Here is a 22,597-nt window from a genome sequence, read left to right as displayed (position 1 = left end):
TTTGTGACTGGGCTGGGCACAGGCATTTCCAGTGATAAAGATGCAGAAGGAAAACAGGGCCAGGACCTGCTTCACTGGTTTCTAAGGCCAGGGACACAGCAGGCTCTATATGGCCAGGTGTGACCGCATGGCCTGGTGCTGGGCCATCTCTCCTGGCTTTAGGTCTGGTGGGTGGGGCTTTCTTTTGGAACAAATGTCCACCTTTTCAGGCATGACCAGAACCTGCTTTGCTCTTTCTTCAGAGCTCCTGAAATAAACTGGGGTCTCTCCATAGACACCCCTGCCATGCATGCTCCTCGGTGGAGAGTTGTATACCCTCCCCTTCACCTAATGCTGTGTCATTTCTCTGCACACTTTTCTGGGGCAGAGGCTGTAGATTCCATGCTGGGCACAGTGGGTTTTCAAGAAATTCTTACTGGATGGTTTTAAACTTCTCAGGAACTGCTGCCTCTGCCCCTCAGGAGCCAGTGGGCTCTGGCTCAGACTGACACATTTCGCGCCCAGCCACAGACCAGGTTGGCCTTCCTGAAATCCACAGAGTGGGTGTTGTCACTCCTCCCCAGGCTCAGTGTTCTAGTGGCTCCTCTCTGCACCCCACACACCTCCTGCCCGGAGAACCACCTTGCAGAAGGGTGATGCAGATGATTAGGATCTTTCTCTGGCTTCCCCATCAGGATGCCCAAGGGTAGGATCAATATTTGAGGAGATCTCCTCCCCAAAGTGGGGTTCTGGGGCAGCCACCGGCCCCGGCCGGAGCAGCACTGTGGGTGACATATGAGAGAAATGACATACACATGCCCTCTCTGCCCCCTCCCTTCTGTCTGGATCACACCCTTTCTTACTGGGAGAAGTGGGAGTGTAGGAAGGGCCCCCTGTTTAAAACAGCAGACTCGGTCGCTGCATCTGGGGCTCACTGTCACTGAAGAGTTGGCTGTTCTAGTGAGAATGGCAACCTTGGCACCCCCCTCTCCCAGTCACAGCGCCTGCAGTCCTCCCCACCCCACCCACCGGCTCGAGCAGTGCCATGTGCCTCTCTGGGAGCATTTCCCAGCTTTTTATTTTTATTTTTTTTAACTTTCATTAGCTCAAACTCCTGGTTGCTCTAGCTGTGTGGTGCCCTGCCAATGGCTGCTGCTCAAAGAGATGTGGCATTTTGATGTTTCCAACTTTATCTCCACCAAGATAGGTGCGGGAGCTGGCCAATGTGGAAAGGGTCTGGGTGTGTTTGCCTGCAGAGCGGGCCATGCTGCCTGGGGTCTGAGGTCGGTGCCCACCTCGAGAGATGCCCCTATCCTGCCCCTTTTTGGTCCACGCCTATCATTCTGCCTGTCTCCCCACCGCTTCCTGTGGCTTCTCTTCATGTCTGTGTATTTCTGTTTCTCTCCCTTCCCTTGGGTGAGAATCAACTTTTCATCTCTTATTAGTTTGCCTATCCTTGATCAGCTTCCCTCTACACTCAGCCCACCACACCCCCTGCCTCAGCCTCCAAAGCAAAAAGATGGGAGGAGCAATGGGCCCTTGAGAAAGTGGAAGAAATAGGAGGTGGTTGGGAAGGGACCCTGCCCATCCTGGTTATTTAGTGTTGGCCCAATGCCCTGGGGAAAGAGCAGTCATTGGAGATGCCCTTCCCATCTGCAGGCTGCTTTCCAGTCCAAAGAGCATTTTCTTGTTTGTATTTTGCTCCTTAAATAATCTTGTGAGGTTGGCAAGGTATTTCTTAAAGTAAAAGTGGCAGGTTTTTGTAATATAAAAGCATTGCACAACTATAGGAAAATGAGAAAATACAGATGAGCGAGACTAAGACTTTAGGAATTCAGTGAATGTATCCACAGTCTTGTGCCTGCTCTTCCAGGCACTGTTCCAGGCTCCAGGGAGGCAGCCAGCAACCAGACAGGAAGAGCATTGGTAGCCATTGTCCCTTACTGTACGGAGGGGACTGTGAGGCTCCAGCAGCCAGAGCCAGTGGCCGAGCTCCACGTGGCCCACAGTGAGGGCTTTGTGGCTGTGGCTGCCTTCACTGGGAACCAGCTCAGCCCTGAACTTGCCCAGCCCCTTCCCTTCACTGGCCTCAGCTTCCCATCTAAAAATTGAAGGGGAGGGTGGCCGGGATGACCACTGAGCTCCCTGCCGCCACGCAGGTCCCATCAGCCAGCCGTGTTTTCAGAAAGAGGCATTGATTCCCGTGTTGGGTGAGTTGGTTATTTCTTCCAGGCTCTGAGCTGGATTCACATTTGTGCTGTGAGGCACTCCCTGGGCCCCAGCCAGTGTAGGAGCCAGGATGACGGGAGGGGCTTCACAGGGACTCGGCCCCCAGGGGTTCTGTGGCCACCACCCACCACATACCCCACGTACTGGTTATTGCAGAGGCCAGCCTGTCCTGCTGACAGAAGCCCTAGCGACAAGGGTGTCTGACAGAGGAGTGTAGTCACATGACACAGGGGCAGAGGCCAGAGCAGAAGACCTGGGGGGCCTGCGTGGCACCGTAAGTTACAGTGCAAGAGCCAGGACCGGCACCGACAGAGGTCCGTGTCGTCCTGGGAGCCATGGGTCCTTCATGTGGGTATCTGGGGCGAACAGACATGTCCGCAGCCCTGCGGTCTGCCTGCCTCGTAACCCTCCCTGACCTGCGGAGGTTGCCAGTTCTCCCCCGTCTTCCAGATACCCTGCCCTGAGGGCTCACTCAGTGTTCATGTTACCCCAGCTTCGAGCCTCTCCTTCCCACCGAGACCCAGACCTCCCCGTGCAGGCAGAGCTTCAGGTGCCTGGCTGTAGGAGTACTTGGTTCTCTCACTTGGCTGGCACTCCTGGGTGCCCGAGGGGTGGGTGGCACCAAGAAGAAGTGGAGAAAGCAGAGCCTATCCTGGTGCTCTTTCTAGAATGGATCAGAGTGGCAGCTGGTGCTGTAGACAGGAGTGAGTGTAGAGCCTACTGTGGCCGGTCAGCTCCCGCTCTGCCATTGACGGATGCCAAGTGGCCAGGCTGGGCAAACAGCCAGGACAGTGGCAGTAGGGGATAGTGGTCTGGGGGTGGTGCAGGCACACAGCCCACGCTAGCTGCTGTGCACCCTCCTAAATAGGCATAGGCACTGGGTCTGGGAGCTACAGGGAGTCACCCCCCCACCCCCATAGGGGCTTTGTCTCACCTTCCCTGCATGGCCCCTCTAAGCTGCTGTGATGCTCAGACCTGTCTCTCTTCCCCCCATACCCTCAGCCCAGGGCTCCCCCTTGCCCTGCAGGAAGCCCCAGCTCTCTCTGTGCCCCCAGCAGGCCCCCCTGCCCCTACCTCAGCCGCTGTCCCCGTGGAGCCTTCTCCTGTAACTACAGCCTATCTGAGGAGGCCTGCAGGGTACCCTCCTCACTCCAGCACACCGTGCACCTGCAGAGAGCAGGAACTGGCAGCCTGGGACTCTACAGCACCCGCTGCTCTGAGCTGTATAAATACAGTCACTGTCTCTTGGCACACAGGACTCAGGCCCCACAGAGTAGTAAGAGTGGTGCTGTGGGCAGATAGGGGCCGACACAGCCCACACCTATACCTGTGCAGCCCCACAAAGCCTCACCACAGCCAGCTGGTCCCAGCTCACCTGGTAGCCCCACCCTCACTGCACCCCGCTCCTTGCCTGGCCCCTCATCCTCTACCTCTGCCTCACCTAAGACCCTGCAGGGGGTGGGGGGACAGGACAGGCCTTGGGAAAGGCTGTATTATAGACCAAGGGGGTAGGGGTGGGGGGTGGAGGAAGGCAGAGCCTTCAAGTGCTGCCAGTAAGGGAGGGCTTTGTGGCCCCAGAGGAATCCTTGTTGGAAACCAAACCTATCTTCCCAATTTTCATTTCTGCTGGAGGTTAGATGGAACTGCCTGCCCCACTGCCCAGGGACCTGTTCCCCAAGTTCCCAGCAGGGCTGGAGCGGCCATTCCTTGTTCCTCTGCTGAGCATCAGGCTGCCTGGCCAAGCCCAGCCTGTCTGGTCAGTGGTGCCACCCATGAGCAGTGCCTGACCCTGGCCCCACCCACACTCAGACACCTGCCGAGATGGCAGCCTCGGGCTTATCCTCCTCTGTGGCACCTGCCAGGATGCAGTTGTTGAAGATTCAAGCCCTGTGTTCTGGGGGAAAGGCCTACAGCACACTCAGTGTGTCTGGGAGGTGCTAGCTGAGTCTAGTTGATAATCTCTTAGTTAAGGCACCTAATGGCCTTCCCATAGGGACGTCACTTCCCACCAGGTGTGGAAGCTAGCAGGGGTAAGCAAGAGCTACAGAGGGGTAAACACAGGATGAGCACTAGGCCCACCTGTACCAGGCGCTGCACCGGCCATCCCACCTTTCAGCAGGCTACCTGACCACCTCGTACGTGGCAGTCTGACTGGCTCAGTCCTGGCAGTCTGGGTCCCAGCCACCAGAAGATGGGCAGCACTGGGGTTTCATGTCCTCAGAGGTCCAAGAGGCCTGGATCTGCCCATCCTGTTTCCTGGTGAAATGGGAGGAAAGGAAAGGGGCCCTTTGGCGAGAAGGCTGCAGTCAGTGTTGACATGTTCTAAAGAGGGGGACCCAGGGGAGGCAGGCCTGAAAAGGAGAGGGGGAATGTGGATGGAATTAGGGAAACTGATTTAGAGAACTGGCAAAAGACTGCTCAGGAACCCGAAGGTATAAGGGAGCTGGTGGGGAACATGAGAGCAGGTGTGGAGCAAAGTGCTCCTGGTGGGCTCCGCCTCCACAGCCTCTTGAGGGAAGAGGTCTGCTGAGGGAGACCTTGTGGGCAGAATGCAGGGATGCTGGTATGGAAGGAGAGGCCTAGGACCCTGCCAGCAAGCCCTGGGCCTTCACCGGGCCTATGGCTTTGCTCGTTGTTATCTCACCCACTTCCACCCCCACCCCACCCCCACCTCCCAGGGTCCCTGGAACCTGTGGACAAACTCAGTGACCTTCCAGGAACCAGGCAGAGGTCCCTGCCCTGCCCAAGGACACAGCTGTCAACCTCTTGTTCCTTCTTTAAGTCTCGCTAGTTCCTTCTTGCTGCTGCTGGTGTGGCCCCTGTTTTTCCAACTGCAGGAGAACAAGGCCCTGAAGAACAAGGCTTGAAGATGGGGAGGATGCTACCTGCCTGGGTTGTCCCCCTGTGGCTCCCTTCCTGGGCCAGCTCCTGCCTGCCCTGCTGCCTAGAGAATGGCACAAAGCTCCTTAGTGACAGGCCATTGTGTTCACTGGTTCTCACTTAAAAGGTTTGGGGGAAATTGGGCCCAGAGGCACATGCAAGGCCTTGCCCACAGTCAGGGATCCTGAGAATCTCCTGCCCCGCCCCCCCACCCCTCCTCTATCACAGCTTCCAGGCCCAGAGTAGGGAGCAAGCTGGATCCCTTCTCCAGGGTGACTCATCTCTGCTCACCCAGACTAGTTGAGGCTTTGCCTGGGCCTGCCTCTGACCTAGAGATTTAAAGTGGCAGAGACCCTTTGTTTGTTGGGATGGTTAATTTTTACGTGTCAGCTTGGCCAGGCTGTGGTACCCAGTTTCTGTTTGCACACAAGTCTGGGTGCCATTGCAAAGGCACGTTATAGATGAGATCAACATTTAAACCATTGGACTTTGAGTAAAGCAGATGACCCTCCAAAATTTGGGGGGCATCACCACTGAATCGAATGAAGGCCTTCAAAGAAGCTGGAAGGAGTTCTGCCTCCAAATGCCTCCAGATCTGAGACTGCACCATGAGCTCTTCCCTACATCTTCACCCTGCAGACCTCAGGCTCAGACTCTCCCTGTCCCAAATTCATGAGCCTATTCCTTACATCGGTATTTCTCTCTCTCTCCCTCTCCCTCCTCCTCTCCGCCTACACACACACACGCACACGCACACGCACAATGGGTTCTGTTTCTCTGGAGAACCCTGACTAATAATATGCTTGTCCCCAAGGTCTGGTAGCTGGGGGAGATAGAGTTAGGAGCTTCTAGGAGCTCTGGGCCCACCTGTCCCTGTCACTTGTTCAGTGCATGAGATGGCCCTTAAGTGCTCAGCTTCTCACTCTGAGAAATGGCTTTTCTTCTTGGGAAGCAGGTTGCTGGGGAGCTGAAGGAGCCCCAGAATCATTGCTGTGCCTCGTTGTCATGACCCAAGAGTTCCTTCGGCAGGGACATCAAACCTCTCATCTGAAATGGACAGAGTTATCACAGAGAGGGACAAACAGGCTTAAGTGCATTCACTGGAAGGCATAAACAACAGATTCTGGTTTTTTCCCAAGCAGAGCAATCAGGAGAGCTCTGGGATGGATCATAAGTGCTGAGAATTCATGGAATGTAGGAGCACAGGGACCTTGGGGACTTCCTGCAGGAGAGTCCCAGCCCTGCGAGATGCTGTGACAGGAGCTCCAAGTGGGCTTGAGAAGTAAGTTTGGGAAGTACTGCAAATGCCACTGCCTTTTCATTGAACCGTAAAACACAGTAGCTGAAAATTCTGAGATGAAAGCGGAAATGGATATTGGTTGAATTTCTAGTGTTCCAAACTTCTGGTTCGAGATGCCCTTCTCCCACTTTCTGCTCACACTTCAGGAACAACGAGTTGTACATCCTCATACGGAGGGGTGGCTGCAGCCTGCAGGGAGTGCCTGCCCGGGACCACATAGTGACCTAAGCAGAGTCGGGTGGAGCTGTGGTCCCAGGGAGCAGACCAAACCCTCCTCAGACTGCTGAGCCTCCCCGCTGACCTTATTTTCTTTTTAAGAGAAAGCATCCTTTTGGTATTTGTTTGTTGCTGATGCTGTTTCTTGGATTTTAATTAAATCAAACTTGGCAACAGCCAGGCATCTGTTTCCAAAAGCCTGTTTCTTTCAGAGGATGTCATTTTTAAAGACTTCAAAGTTGAAATACAAACAACACAACCATGAATCCTTTCACTGAGCAGAGCTGCCAGGGAAGGCAGGTCTGGCGCAAGCACTTGTCAAAATAAAGGCAGGCCAGCCTTCCAGGACACCTGGCTTCAAAACGCTATAGGGGCTCAGTGACCTTGGAGTCACCTCCTCCCTGGGGGTACAGCAATCCTTAGATGTGACCACCAAACCCCAGTGCCCCTCACTGCAGGGGGCAGTGGGTGGGCAGTCACCTCCACCAGCCATTTCTTTACCTGACCTCTTCAACTCGGCCCTCTCCGGCCGTGTGCCCTGGGCGTCCCCATGGGTGCTGTCAGCTCTGTGTAGCTAGGGATGGGGGGCACTGAGTCAGCCTGCCCAGGGCACACAGCTGCCCAGGGCTCACGGCTCGAAAAGCAGCATCAAAGGCTGCAGCCCTGGGCAGAGTACTGCCCACCCCAGACACCTCAGGCCCTGCTCTGGTGTTGCAGGGCAGGGCCAGGGTTGCTTTCTGACTTCTTCAGGTTTGCTTTGCTGCCTAATGTCATGAGCTGCAGGCCACAGGACCTTAAAGTCAGCAGCCCTCCTTGCCCTGGCGCAGCGTGCTCTCCACCCACAGAATCAGAGCTGCCCGAGTCCCTGGGAGGTTTCCTGTGGTGTTCCTGGGCCTGTGTGTCTGTGTGCACACACACCCCACATTCACACAGACACCTTAGGGCTGCTTGGGTTTTCTGTTACTGTTCAGCATACTGAAGTGGGTTTTTTTAATTTAAGTGTAATTGGTGTGTAGTAGAATTGGTGTCTAATGTTTCCCCAAGAATTTAAGTTTAACCTACAAATTTCATTATTCTGGTTTTGAATATAGTTGATTTCAATGGTTACATTTAAGAGTGGGAGTGTTTATAACTTTAACTAAATGTCTTTAAATATCTTAGAGATTTTTACAAATTTAATGTATGTTGTTTTCTTAAGCTCATAAATAGCCATCCTAAAATTCCAAGTTCTTAAAACAATTCTTAAAATCTAACAAATTAAGTGTATAAGTAGGGTGAATTATAAGTCCTCTCAGACATCTCAAAACTGTCACAAACTCAGCCAGATCCTCTTTCAATGTTCTGCTTAAAATCATAAGCCTGAAGTGGATGACTCAATTATCTGTTTTAAATTGGAATTGCAAGGCTAATCTGTGGGAACTCTGATATTCTCTAATTCTCTTAAGAGAATATGAGAATTCTCTTAAATGTTACACATGAATGAAATGCCAGTTATACATTCCTAAATTTATCTGAGCTTGATTTACTTCAGTATCTCTTGGTTTCTTTTAATTCGCCCCTTTCTGAATTAAGGACATCTAGTAACCAAGGAAGCAGTTTTGCTCTTGAGAGCCACTGAGCCCAGGAAGATGCTTGTTTGGGCCTTTGAACTCCAAGTGTCACTGCCAGTGGGTGAACTCAGCCCACATCCTCTGGTACAAGTGACTTTTCCTCTCTCCAGTCTTCACTTGCCTCTACCCCCACTTCTCCTCCTCCTGCACCCAGGTGGCTTCATCGGTGGATTAGGTTCTGTTTCTTGATTCTCTCCCTTCTTTCCCTGCTCTTCCTGTCCTCAGGGCCCTACCCCCTGCATCTGTTTAGGGGCATCCTCTTGCATGGCGTACACCCCCACACCCTTGGCTCTGGGATGTGCACCCAAGGCCACGCCAATGACGAGAATCACAGGGAACCCAAGGAAGGTGCCTTAAGTGGTTACCTTTCCTCTTCATACAGAAATTCCCTGCCAAAGCAGGGCTGAGCAATGGTATCTCTCCACTGTTTACCTACTTCCAATGACCGTGAGCTCACCACTTGTTTTAATGGTGATAAAGTATATATAACATAAAATTTACCATTTTAACCACTTGTAGGTGTGCATTTCAGTGACATTAAGTATATTCATATTATTGTGCACCATCACCACCATCCATCTCTAGAACTCTTTTCATCTTCCCAAACTGAAGCTGTGCCTGTTAAACACTAACCCCCCCATCCCCCCCCCCCCAGCAACCACCACTCTGCTTTCTGCCTCTATGAATTTGATTACTCTTGGTACCTCATGTAAGTGGAGTCATACAGCCTTAGTCCTTTTGTGTCTGGCTTATTGCCCTTGGCATAATGTCCTCAGTGTTCATCCTTGTTACATGTATCAGAATTCCCTTTACCACGTTTTTAACTGTTCTTTCTTGTATTGAGTTGGGAACCATCTTCAGGCAGAGGGTCCTTACAGGAATCCTTTCTGACTAGCCCAGACCCGCCTCTGGGAGCAAAGAGCGAAGGAGAGTATGATGGGGCTACATGTACCCAGAGGACCAGGGCCGATGAGACAGCATGTACATTTCTCACAAAAGCAGTTCTTGGTTTTCCACAGCTGTGCTCCCGGCTGAGGTCAGCACTGCCAGAGGGGAGGGGTTCAAGCCCACTTGCCCTGACCTTTTCTCCCTGGTGTATTCCCTGAGGAAAATGCCTCCTCTATTTCCATTTGGTGTATTACTTTCCTAGGGTGGCCATAACAAATGACCACCACATCAGTGCTATAGAACAACAGAAATTTAATCTCTCACGGTTCTGAAGCCAGAAGTCTGAAATCAAGGTGCCAGAGGATCCCCTCTTCCCCCAGATGCTGTAGGGGAGATTTCTTTCTTTGCCTTTTCAGCTCCTAGTGGTTATGGCTGCTGGATCTCTCCAATTTCTGGAGGAATTTTGTATCGCCTTCTCCTCTGGGTCGTCATTGTGTGCCCCTTATAAGGACACCTGGATTTAGGGCCTGCCAGGACAATCCAGGGTGATCTCATTTTAAGATGCTTAACTTAATCACATCTACAAAGACCCTTTCCCAAATAAGGTAGCATGCACAGGTTCCAGGGACTAGGGTTCAGACATGTCTTTTTGGGGGCCACCGCATAGTCTCCTATACCTGTTTCTGGTGTTCCGTGTGTACACTGACTGCAGATGTCACCTCTGTTCCTCATGTCACTTTTAAGATTCTGCCCTCCTGCCCTAACTAGTTTGACTTAGTTGGTTGGACATCATCCCACAAAGCAAAACATAGCTAGTTTGATTTTCTGTAAGGGCACATGCCTGGGTTGCAGGTTCAATCCCCGGTCAGGGTGCATATAGGAGGCAACCAATCAGTGTTCTCTCTCTCCCTCCCTCTACCTCCCTTCCTCCAACTCTCAAAATAAATACATAAAATCTTTAAAAAAATAAATAAAAGACTCTGCCCTCCTTCCTAAGAAGCTATTGTCTTCATTCAGCCAGCAGCTGCTTAGAATCTGCACCAGGCCCCTTCATTCTGAGACATCTGGCTTCTCTCCCTGGTCACTTCCTGGGGCTGCATCTCCTTAACAGCACCTGACAGTTTTATTCCCTCCCCTGGGAACTCTCCCATCCCCACCTACCCCCAAGGCAAGCCAAAATGTCATGGGGAAATGGGCACAGAGTTGAGTCACTCAGCTAAGGCCAGTATTCTACAGACTGTCCCCTCCCTCAGGAGGAGCTGCCTGTGATGTTCTAGATCCACCAAGAGAAAAAGAAGCCTGTTCTGCCTCCTTCTTGCCCTCTGAACTAGTTAATTTCCTTCTGGTGGGCTGTGTTTGACTACAACCTCATAAGCAGCTTTGTGCATTCTGGCTCTGGTGGTTTCAATATTGAAGCTATCCACCTTCGCTGGATAATATTCAGAGTTTGCTGCCTCCCTCCTTGCCTTGCAGTGTTGCAGAAACTGTGTAGTTGTGCCTGGAGGACAGAAACAAATACAAGCTAATTTCCTAAAGGGCCTTACTTCTGGGAATGGGTTTAAAACCTTGAGTTAAAAGGGAAGGGGAGTTGTTGAGGTTTAAAATAGTATGGTAGCCTCCTGTGTGCCTTCCCCAAAAGTACCAAAGACACACCAAAAAAAGATGAAAAATGCTGAAAACAAACACAAGCAGACAGTCTGGGAGGCACCTCCACCAGCTCTGAGACAGTTGGAACTGGTTCTGGGTTCCCCCCAGGAATCTGAGACCTCCTAAGAGTAGAGAGTGTTGCCAGTGGAAATGGAGTCTTGCTGGTAGAAACAGGATCTTTTCACAGAGTCGCAAAAAAGGCAGTTCCAAGGATTCCCATATGAGAGGTTGAGGTAAGATTTGTTGGACTAGAAATAAAAGACTGCCCCCAGGTACCCAGGGTCTCACCTCTGTCCATCTCACTGTGGAAGAACTCCAGTCTTGTCTTTATCAAGCCCAGAGAAGGGCCAGGGTCCAGAAATTCTGTGCCATTGGTTCAGTCTGGTGTCATTGGGACAGTCTCTGTCCCCATCCAGCTAGGTTAGCCTCTGTTACTGCTCGTGCTCCAGCCAGGCTTGCACTTGGAACACACATGGAGCCTGTGTGGTTGTGAGGCTCACACTTGGGGCCTGTGCAGCTGCTAGATCCACATAGTTGCTACAGAGAGAGAGCATGTGAATGAACGTGTGTTACTGGGCCAAGCCTTCATTAAACTCTGATTATATATCTCAGGCTTGGGAAGGACCAGGTGCTCTTTCACACCAACCATTCAATTTCCAAGTTCTTCATGGGCTTGTGCTGGGCTCTCCCCCTAACCAATCCAGTCTTTCCCCCAGATTAGAAACCTTTTTTTGATCATTATCTTGGTTCCTACTGCACATGCCTCAAAGTAGAAGGACCCACCCCTGCACCTTCTTGGCTTCTGTAACGCATGTGCCCAGCTGAGGAATTTCTCCTGATGGTTTTATTTCTTCATTGGTAATTCCAGCTAATGACTGGTAAGGTCCTTCCTGCCTGTTTTGGGAATTAGGTCCTGAGGGCGGAGGGTGCAGCAACCCCCTAGGGAGCCGATGAATGCTGCAGCTCCCTAGTGAGGCAGCTTATTGTCCAACTCAGCTCCCTCATTTATTATGCTTAATTTCTGATTCCCTTTGCTCCCTACCTTTTGTTATAGTTAACTAGCATTTCCCCCACCAAGATCCCTGGGACTGGTAATCTTACAAGGGTAAATGGTTGAAGTTCTCATCTTCTGTGCTTCTTCCTGCTGTCAAGGGCTGTAGTCCTGCCTGTCCCCAGGCCCAGAGATTCTTGCTGTCTGCCAAAGGAAGAGAGAGCAAAAGGGAAGGGAAGCCTTCATGTGAGGGAAAGGGGTTTTGTAAAGTTTGGGTCAACCTGCTGTTCTTGGGAGGTGACAGACATGTTGGCACCGCTGGACAAGTCTGTGTTCTTGTTATTTTCTAGAGGTGACAGTTTGGCACCTCTAGGTGCCAAGGTTGAAAGGTTGGTCCTAAAATGAGGAGAATTACAGCAACTAAAGTTCTGATGAGAGGTAAGAACCAGGTGATAAAGGCTGAGACTAACTTTGGTGTCTCACGTTAAGTTTGAGGAGGGGCTTCCTTGGACAAAGGTGTGTCACACCTCTCTGAAGCCCTCTTGTTAATCATACTTAATTCAAATTAGGCTAAGGGGGACATTCCAAGATTTTTCCCTTAAAGCATGCCTTTTCTGTGTGAAACACTTGGGCAGAAAAGAGAAAGCAGCCTCAAGATGGCAAGGCTTTAATCCCTTAAGCCCCACTTTTTAAATAATAAAGTTTTATGCCCTGGCTGATGTGACTCAGTGGATTGAGCGTCAGCCTGCCAAGCAAAAGGTTGATGGTTCAATTCCCAGTCAGGGCACGTGCCTGGGTTGTGGGCCAGATACCCAGCTGGGGGCACACAATAGACAACCTGTTGATGTTTCTCTCCCTTTCTTTTCCCCTCCCTCCCCTCTCTATTAATTAATTAATTAATTAGTTTTACATTCTAGAAGCAAAGCTGATAGTCCACTCCATTCTTTACCGACTCAGCCATCTAGTCCTGAAAACAAGTCAGTTCAGCCAAACCACTGAGTCTCATTTCAGGAGGTGATGATGCAGGTGGGCTTCCAAAGTGAGGCCAATCCTGTGTAAACAAGTAATCAGGTAAATAAGGTGTATGTCTATGAAAACAAAAAAAAACAAAGGTTAGTGAACACAGCAAATCATAAACAAGTGTTTGAGACTGTGAGACTGTCAGTTGAGAAGACGTCCAGATGTAAGGCTTTGCTGCAGTGAAAGCAAGCAGTGGCAGTCTGACAGACCCTCCTTGTCTGCAGTTTGAACATCTCTGGTGATGTGATCAGGTGCTCAAGTGAATTCTGTGTGGCATATACGCTAGGAGAAAAAAAGTTTAGTTCCCAGTGATTTCTAGTCTAAGGACAGGATAACAAATGAAACAGTTTGTAGGGTTGAAGAAAACTAGAAGAATTCAGGAACCAGTTCAGTTTATAGGTGGCAAATAAAACTTTGAAGACAGTCAACTAAACTAGAGTCTAATATTTACAATTGGGCATTATGATTTCTATTAAAACACAGTTTTCCCCCTAAAATTACTCTGATTTTTATCAGAAAGACTACATTAAGTTCACTCTTAATTTGGCCTGATTATTTGCATAAACACAATAAGAATAGCAATTTATCATGCAGGTTCTCATAAGGAATCTTCAGATTGAGCTTCAGTTAGCCCCACAGGGTGAGAAGCCAAGCCACACAGTTGCCTTTAGGCTTTGTCTGTAATACCTATAGGTTTTGGCAAATTACTCAAGTTCTTGAGGTCTCCAAAAATGTAATGAGGTTACTTTCTTGCCACCTCTCAGGAAGGCAACCTTTGTTCCTTACCTGGAAAGACTGCTATGAACCATGTGACTAAGCACGGTACCAAACTACGTCTCTAAAGGGCTTTAATCAGCTTCAAAAGTTCATTTTAATTCCTTAAGGGTTTCTGGTGGCATCCAGAGTTCAGGCATGACTCTTTCAGACGTGACATTCTGATGAAATTCTTGGTGCATGAAACCACAATTGGAACAGATTCTTACTGGATTTCTGCAAACACGCGCTGCCATGACTAACTCATGAAGAACTGCCAGATTCTAACTTCCAGCCAAGAAGGAGGCATAGATAGATACACTGTGCCTCCTTGCACAACCAAAAGAAGGACAACAACAAATTTAAAAACAAAAAAAACAACTAGAACGGCCAGAAAATTGAACTATATGGAAGTCTAACAACCAAGGAGTTAAAGAAGAAACATTCATCCAGACCCATAGGAGGGGTGGAGAGGACACACGTCAAGGCAGCGGCTGGAGGACCCGGTGAGCGGGGCAGTGGCTGGTGAAAGAGGTGGCCCCACATTTGCCTGCAAATACCAGAGTAACAACTGAGGAGTGAGACCACGCAACCCAGGGTTCCAGTGCAGGGAAATAAAGCCTCAAAACCTCTGGCTATAAAAACCTGTGGGGGTTGTGGCAGCAGGAGAAACTCCCATTCTCATAGGAGAGTTCGTTGGAGAGACCCACAGGATCCAAGAGCATACACAAACCCACCCACCAAGGAATCAGCACCAGAAGGATCCAATTGGCTTTTCAGAAGCAGGGGAAGTGACTGAAAGCCTGCCAAAAGCCAAGCAAGCAGCATTGTTCCCTTTCAGACCCCTGCCCCACATACAGCACCACAGCACAGCTATGTGGGTTGCTGTGCCCTGGCATATACCTAAGGCTCTGCCCCTTACTATGTAACAGGTGCACCAAGACAAAAAAATATGGCCTAAGTGAAAGAACAGATCAAAGCTCCAGAAATAGAAGTAAGGGATGAAGAGATAGCCAACCTATCAGATGCAGAGTTCAAAACACTGGTAATGAGGATGCTCGCAGAAATGGTTGAGTATGTTCGCAAAATAGAGGAAGAAGTAAAGGCTATGCAAAGTGAAATGAAGCAAAATATAGAGGAAATCAACAGTGAAGGGAAGGAAACCGGGACTCAAATCAATGATTTGGAACAGAAGGAAAAAATAAACATTTAACTAGAACAGAATGAAGAAACAAGAATTCAAAAACATGAGGAGAGGCTTAGGGACCTCCAGGAAAACTTTAAACATTCCAACATCCAAATTATACAGGTGCCAGAAGAAGAGAAAGAGCAAGAAATTGAAATCTTATTTGAAAAAATAATGAAGGAGAACTTGCCCAATCTCGACAAGGAAATAGACTTTCAGGAAGTCCAGGAAGCTCAGCCCCAAAGAAAGTTGGACCCAAGGAAGCACATACCAAGGCACATTATAATTACATTACCCAAGATAAGGAGAGAATCTTAAAAGCAGCAAGAAGAAAGGAGGCAGTTACCTACAAAGGAGTTCCCATAAGACTAGCAGCCGATTTCTCAAAATAAAGCTTGCGGGCAAGAAGTATTTGAAGTCTTAAAAGGCAAGGACCTACATCTGAGATTACTTTATCCAGCAAAGCAATCATTTAGAATGCAAGGGCAGATAAAGTGCTTCCCAGATAAGGTGAAGTTAAAGGAGTTCATCGTCACCAAGCCCTTACAATATGAAATGTTAAAGCAGCTTATCTAAGAAAAAGAATAAGATCAAAAATATGAACAGTAAAATAACAACAAACTCACAATTATCAAAAACTGAACCTAAAAAAATCAGCTAGAACAGGAACAGAATCACAGAAATGGAGATCACATGGAGAGTTAACAATAGGGAGGGGGAAGGGGAGAATGGGGGAAAAGGTACAGGGAATAAGAAGCATAAATAGAGACTTCCGCCAAGATGGAGGCATAGGTGGAAACTCTGTGCTTTCTCCCACAACCAAGTTTGAATACAACTAAGGTTTGGAGAATAAAGACACAGCCAAAAAACAGAAAATTGAATTATACGGAAGTCCGACTACAACTAATCATTCCACGGGGACAGTAAGAGGGGCAGAGCCAGCAGTGGAACAGGGTCGGGCAGGACAGATCCCCTGACCTAGGCGCGCAAGTGGCCCGGACCCAGGGTGTGGGGCAGACTGACCGCGGTCGCATATTCACACACAGTGAGACAGACCATGCAGGCCCCAGGGGGCGAGGGCTGACGGTGGTGGCACACTCGCGTGCTGTGGGACGAAACGCATGGGCCTGGTGACGGTGGTGGCTGCGGCGCCGGCGCCGGTGCCGGTGGGGGTCACGGCAGCAGGCGGCAGACGGGAAGCCATTGTCCCTCTTTGACCCCGCCCCCATATACAACGTCACAACCCAGCCACTGAGTTGCCCTGTTCTAGTGAACACTTTAGGGCTCTGATCCTGCTACGGAACAGGCACGAACAGCCCAAAAGATGGCACAAGAAGAACTCAAAGTCCCAGAGCCCATAACTCTCAGCAACCGAGAGATTGCCAGCTTCTCAGAAGCACAATTCAAGACACTGTTTATCAGGATGCTCACAGAACTGGTTGATTATAGTCATAAATTAGAGGAACATATGAAGGCTAAACTAATTGGAATGAAGGGAGATGTCCAGGAAACCAATAGTGATGGAAAGGAAACTGGGACTTAAATCAATGGAATAGACCAGAAGCAAGAACAAAACGTCCAACCAGAAAGGCATGAAGAAATGAGAATTCAAAAAATGAGGAGAGGCTTAGGAACCTCCAGGACATCTTTAAACGTTCCAACATCCAGATTATAGGGGTACCAGAAGGGGGAAAGAAACAGCCATGAGTGGAAAACTTATTTGAACAAGTAATAAAGGAGAACTTCCCCAGTCTGGCAAAGGAAATAGACTTCCAGGAAATCCAGGAAGCTCAGAGAGTCCCAAAAAAGTTGGACCCGAGAAGGAACACACCAAGGCACATCATCACTACATTAGCCAAGACTAAAATGAAGGAGAGAATCCTAGAAGCAGCAAGAGATAAGGGGACAGTCACCTACAAAGGAGTACCCATCAGACTGTCAGCGGATTTCTCAAAAGAGACCTTACAGATAAGAAGGGGCTGGAAATAAGTATTCCAAGTCATGAAATCCAAAGACCTACAGCCAAGATTGCTTTATCCAGCAAAACTTTCATTTAGAATGGAAGGACAGATAAAGTGCTTCTCAGATACAATCAAGTTCAAGGAGTTCATCATCACCAAGCCCTTATTATATGAAATGCTAAAGGGACTTATATAAGAAAAAGAAGATGAAAAATATTAACAGTGAAAGCACAGCAATCTCACAGTTATTAACAACCACACCTAAAAGAAAAGCAAACCAAGAGGACAGCCAGATCAGGAGTGGAACCATAGAAATCAAGAACACATGGAGGGTTAGCAACAGGGGAGTTGGAGGAGGAGAAGGGGGGAGAAGGTACAGAAAATAGCATAGACAGTAGGTAGAAAATAGATAAGGGGGAGGGCAAGAATAGTATGGGAAATATAGAATCTAAAGAACTTGAGACACGTGGTTATAAACTAAGGGGGGGAGAATGGTGGGGGAGGGAGTGTGTGGGTGGAGGGGAGTGAAGGGGGAGAATAGAACAACTGTAATGGCATAATCAATAAAATATATTAAAAAAATAATAAATCTCAATTTCTCCCTCAAAAAAAAGAGAAGCATAAATAGTAGGTACAGAATAGACAGGGGGAGGTTAAGAATAGTATAAGCAATGTAGAAGCCAAAGAACTTGTATGTATAACCCACGGACATGAACTGAGGTGGGGGGAGGGGAATGCTGGTGGGAGGGTAGATCCAGGGGGGAGGGGTATAAATGGGAGAAAAAATGGGAAAACTGTAATAGCATAATAAATAAAATATATTAAAAAAAGAATTGCCAGATTCTGAGGAGTCAGGTAGGGAGGATAATATAAAGCAAAAGGAAAATCTTTTCCCTTTAACAGAGTGGAAGGGGCCAAACTCCAATTCTGTATTACCTAAAAAGTAAGTAATTAGCATTTTTCAGATTGGCAAGCACATTTTGGTACTTCTAGAAGCATACACTGTTTTTTTATCCTCACCCAAGGACATGCTGATTGACCCCAGTGAGAGGGGAAGGGAGGGAAAGAGAGGGAGAGAAACAGCGATCAATCATCAGATTAATGGGTTGCCTCTCGCACTAGTCCCAAGGCGGGTGGGGAGCATGTGATCTGAACCAGCCACCTAGGCACCTGCCCTGACCAGGAACCAAACCTGCGAACCACAGCAGCCAGTGCCACACTCATACTTTTAAGAGATGTACTTCTATGAGACGTATTATAAAGTAAAACCCACTGATTTAGAAAGGAACAGCTGAAAAAAGTTAAACTGATTTGTTCCAATGACTGATGTTTTTCTCTTTTGATTTCTTGATAAGATTTACCTCCCAGAAATTTGCATTTTAAAAGATGGCCTAGGTAGAGTTCTTGAAGACCAGGTATTTGCATTTCAGAAGTACAGACTTTGGTTTCATAAAGCCAATTATCTGTAAGCCTTTTCCTTAAGAGACCCAGGGTTAAATTTTTTCCAGTTGATGAATATGCACCCCAAATGGGGATTTCTGGAGGTACTGTGGATGGAGGTGGTATTGCCTGTTGTCTTTGGGGGAGAGACTTCCTTTCCTACAGAAGAGGAGGAAGCTGGGTCACTACAGGAAGAGATGGGCGTCCTCAATTTTGTCTAGTACCTTGTTGCATGGACTTGCAACCTGGTGGCAGCTCTGATGTCCCAAAGCCTGAGCTTTGCCCCTCCCCTGACAGGGACAGAGGCCCTCCCAAAGATGGCAATACAGCATGCCCAGGTGTGGAGTGTCACCCGGTCCCCTGCAGGCAACTTCATTTACCAACAGTCGCAGTGGTGATCAGGCATTGCCAATTGGGCTCACTCCGCTCATTCACGTGGCCTTGACTCCACATGAGCAATCTTGACAGTGCCTCCACTGTCTCTGGTGGGAAACCTCATCCTAAAGCTCTCGCCTTTAATAGTTGGGCTAGTAACTGTTTCCCTGCCTTTCCCATTCCCAGCAGTCCCATCCTCCAAGAGGCCTAGTAAGGTTGGGCAGCTCCTTGTTAAGCCTTCCTAGGGATTAGTTGGACTGGCCAGACCAATACAGCATGCCTGGCCCTCAGGGCAAATCCTGTCGGCCTTCTCCAGGAACATCATAAAATTCAGGGTAGCCCTGGGTATGAGAAGGCACAAAAGTTGTGGGGAAAATTAACATTCAGTCTTAAAATTATTTTCCCCTTGTGGAGGTTCTTTTAAAATCATTACTTTCCAATTACTTTAACATAAACTTTCCTATTTCCATGACTACTTGTACCTGAGGCGCTCTACTTACTGTGTATCTGTAGGAGCACTGATGAGGACCAGGCTCTGGGAATTTTCGGCCTTGGAGGCACCATTTCCTCTGTACACTGCACAGCTAGGGGAATGTGGCCGCCCTGGGCTGGCACGACTCCCAGGGCACAGACAAGCAGCTGTGATTGCAACAGGAGCTGAGAACACACCGGTGGCCTGCAAGTGGCAGCTCCCATTTCACTGGGCCACAGTGGTCACTCCTGGGACATGAGTGTGCTGCCAGGAGGGAAGCTCAGGCTGCCTCTCAGGCTGCTGAGAACATAGGGTCCCCAGGGTAGGCAGACTGCAAGTGGGCCTTGCACTCGCTGCACACCAGGCAGGCCATGGGAATGTTGGTTGGTGGGTGGCGGCAGCTGAGGGGGTGCTAGGTGAGTAGGCAAGGCCACTCAGCCCATGTTCATGAAGGTGGGACCAATAGGAATTTGGGATCTGGAGCTGAAACAGTCAGGGAGTGAAAATAGAGAAGAGACACCAAAAAACATACAGGCAGCAACAGAGGGAAGACAGACAGACAGTGAAGAAAAAGCCTCCCAGCCTCCCAGCCTCCCAGCCTCCCAGCCTCCCAGCCTCCCAGCGCAGGGAAAGGAAGGTCCCAGCTCTTACCACAAGCTTGGGCTCATCCCATTCCTCCATGGCCATCAGATGTTGCCAGTGGAATTGGGATCCTTTCACGGAGTTGCAAGAAAAACGGTTCTGGGAACTCCTGCACGGGAAGGTGAGTTGTAGTAGTAGGATTTATTGGACTAAAAATAAAAGACTGCCCCCCTGGTTCCCAGTGTCTCATCTCTGTCCATCTCACTGTGGAGGAACTCCAGTCTTGTCTTCATGGAGAGCAGAAGGGCCAGGGTCCAGAAATTCTGTACCATTGGTTCACTCCAATTCAGCCTCTGCTCCTGGCTACACTCAGCAGCTGCTGTGTTGCCATATCCAGTGCCCAGTCTGTGCTTGGATCCCCCCTGAAGCCCACGCAGCTGCGAGGCCCAGGTGACTACAAATGAACAGGTGAACGAATGTGTGTTACCGATCCAGAGGCCTTTATTAGGCTCTAGTCCTGTTATCTCAGGCTTGGGAAGGGCTAAGGGCTCTTTCAAGTGAACCTAACTTTCAAATGCTTTGGCCCAGCCTCTAACCAATCCAGTCTTTTTCCCAGATGTGACCCCTTCCTTTTATGGGCACCATCTCGGTTCCTGCTGAGCATGTGCCCAGCAGAGGAGTTTCTCCTGCTGTTTTCATTCTTTTATGGGCAATAATCCTTCCTGCTCGCTTCCGAGATTAGGTCCCGAGGGCGCAGGAGAATGCAGTCATCCTATGGGAGCCTGTGAATGCTGCAGCTTCCTACTGAAGCAGCTTATTGTCCAACTCAGCTCCCCCGTTTATTATGCTTAATGTCTAGTTCCCTTTGTTCCCTCTTTTTATTGATACTGACCAGCTACCTATGCTAATGGGAAGAACCCATTTCTTCCTTCGTCTGAGGACCTCATGAATGGGGAAGTCAGGCAGCTGCCCCTTTTTCATGTGACTGGTGATTTGGGGGTAGAAACAGTGCCAATTCCACCTTCCCCGCACTGCACCCCCCTTGGGCTTCTCTCTTCTCTCAGAGAAAGCACGTGTCAGGAGCCACCGTGGCCAGGCAGGTGTGAGAGAGGTCACCTGAGGCAGGGTGCCTGATGTCCAGCACGGCTGGTGGTTGTGGCCAGGGATGAGCAAAGTCCTGAAATGCTGCCACTATTGTGGATTTTCGTGAACTCCACAGTAGTTGGTCCTTTGGCCTCCAGCCCCATCTTAAGGTGATGAGGCTTTCCAAAAGTCACCTCCTTAACGTGACAAAAGATGCCTTTGTCACTCTTCTCAGGAAATTCCAGGGAGCTTAGGGTTTCGGTTCCTCAAATGAGACAGAGACCAAAAATGTATTTCTTACCTGGATATTGAGCTGATGCTCCTGGGAAGGGAACAGTGTGCTGGGACTGCCCAGGAGAGGCAGTGTGAGGTTCTTGGCAAAGACAGTCCTATGGGTATCTGGATAGAGAAGTTAAAGACCCAAAAATCAGGCAGCCTCAGGGTGGTGTGCAGTGCTGAATACCAAGGGCAGCCGAGGAACAAAGAACTGCCTTTTTAGCACTTTAAAAGAAATTTCTCTCAAGCCAGGTCGTCTTCAGGAGCAACTCAACCTACAGGCTTTTCAGGTAGGTGAGAGCTCAGGAAGGAGGCGCCCCTGAGTGTATCACGAAGGGAGGACTGGTCCTGGATGTTCCCCAGCAGCACAAGAGCACAACCTGCAGGTATGCATCCAGCCTGGGGAGAGGACTGAGCACCAGTAGCCGCCAGTATGCCAGTTCAGTCCCAATGGCTTGCAAATCTGTCCAAACCTAAACGTAAAATGCCAAATTGTATTAGTAATAGAGTTGTTTCAATATTTTTTTTAAAAATAAGTGATATCCTGGATCTAAAATCTTCAGTTATGCCAACAAGAGAGGAGCTGGCAGGCAGGCAACTGTCGAAATAAGCTGGTGACCCTCCACCCTAGCTGCTGCCTAGATGTGGAGCTGTCCCCTCAGACACTGCCCGGTGCTGCGCCCCTGAGGCGGGCGCCCTCTCCAAGTCCAGGGCCCTGCCTCGGACCGCATATTGCTCCTTCTCCTAGAGACCAGCTGCGGGCACAGGGCCAGCTGCCCCCTCCTGGGCCCCTCTGCACTGCCACACAGAGCTGCCCCTGCATCCATAGGGAGCCTCACTGAGGGCCAGGGGTTGGAAGGGGGAACCTAGGCAGCTGGCTGTGTGTCGAGCAGGAGTTTTTCTGGGCCCCAAAGTACCCTGTTCCTCTAACCTCCAGCTTCGTTTGGTGTCGGGATCTGTCTTTATATTCTTGTTGCTTAATTGTTTGTTTTAGGAAAATCAATTGACATTTAACCATTTGTAACTACATTTTAACATATGTATTAAGAATTACATATTTGAGACCACAGGTTGGCAGCTGAGTTCCAAAGTTACCACTTAAAATTCAGGATGAAAATCTACAGTCTTTCCACAAAGCAATTTCTTTCTTTATACTGTCACAGGTGACTTACCCACTCACCATAATATCGTAGTAGGTAAGCACTACTTTGTCATTGTGAAGAGAAAACTCTATGATCAGACAAAAATTATAATAATGTGGTCCTAGAAGACCACACACTCTCACTATACACAATATACAGTGATTATAATAAAACAGGATACACTTGGAGTGGCAGTAAGATACAGAAATCAGGCTGTATTAATGTTAATATAGGTTCTGCTACATCAGAATTCTGGGTAGGTATTCACAGTCTGGGATTTATTAGGACAATAAGAGCAATTATTGAATGTTTACATATAGGAAACCCCTGACTGCATAACACAGTTACCACTGGGCATTAACATGGAATTTACAAAAAAATTTAAAGAGTGGCTTATAAAACCTGTATTTATACTATTTTCAAATTGAAATTAATTGACATCTAACACTGTGAAAGTTTAGGGTGTACCACGTGTTAATTCGATGCATTTGTACTGCAGTAGGGTTGCCATCGCAGCATTATCTGACATCCCCGTTGTGCCACATCAGCATCATCTCTTCTAGAGAC

General features: G+C 49.0%; 1 protein-coding gene and 1 long non-coding RNA gene across 5 annotated transcripts in view; one reads left to right on the top strand and one right to left on the bottom strand.

Annotated features, from left to right (window-relative positions):
* Positions 1 to 22,597, top strand: part of LRRC75A (leucine rich repeat containing 75A) — a 47,064-nt gene that overhangs the window by 5,790 nt on the left and 18,677 nt on the right. The window lies entirely within an intron of this gene.
* On the bottom strand, positions 9,514 to 21,007 carry LOC119002806 (uncharacterized). 4 transcript variants are annotated; one of them, XR_005069807.1, is made up of 4 exons: positions 19,599 to 19,684; positions 11,851 to 11,944; positions 11,038 to 11,286; positions 9,514 to 9,629 (listed from the first exon to the last, which is right to left on the bottom strand). It is a non-coding gene; the product is annotated as an uncharacterized LOC119002806 (long non-coding RNA). The 4 variants fall into 4 exon arrangements; XR_005069809.1 differs by lacking the exons at positions 9,514 to 9,629; positions 19,599 to 19,684 and adding an exon at positions 20,914 to 21,007 and having other exon boundaries at positions 10,044 to 11,286; XR_005069806.1 differs by lacking the exon at positions 9,514 to 9,629 and having other exon boundaries at positions 10,044 to 11,286.

Source organism: Sturnira hondurensis, unplaced genomic scaffold (assembly GCF_014824575.4).
Source record: "Sturnira hondurensis isolate 20B ecotype Veracruz unplaced genomic scaffold, ASM1482457v3 Scaffold0018097, whole genome shotgun sequence".
NCBI lineage: Eukaryota > Metazoa > Chordata > Mammalia > Chiroptera > Phyllostomidae > Sturnira > Sturnira hondurensis.
Note: the sequence above shows the minus strand (reverse complement) of the source record. Positions and strands in the feature narration are given on the sequence as shown.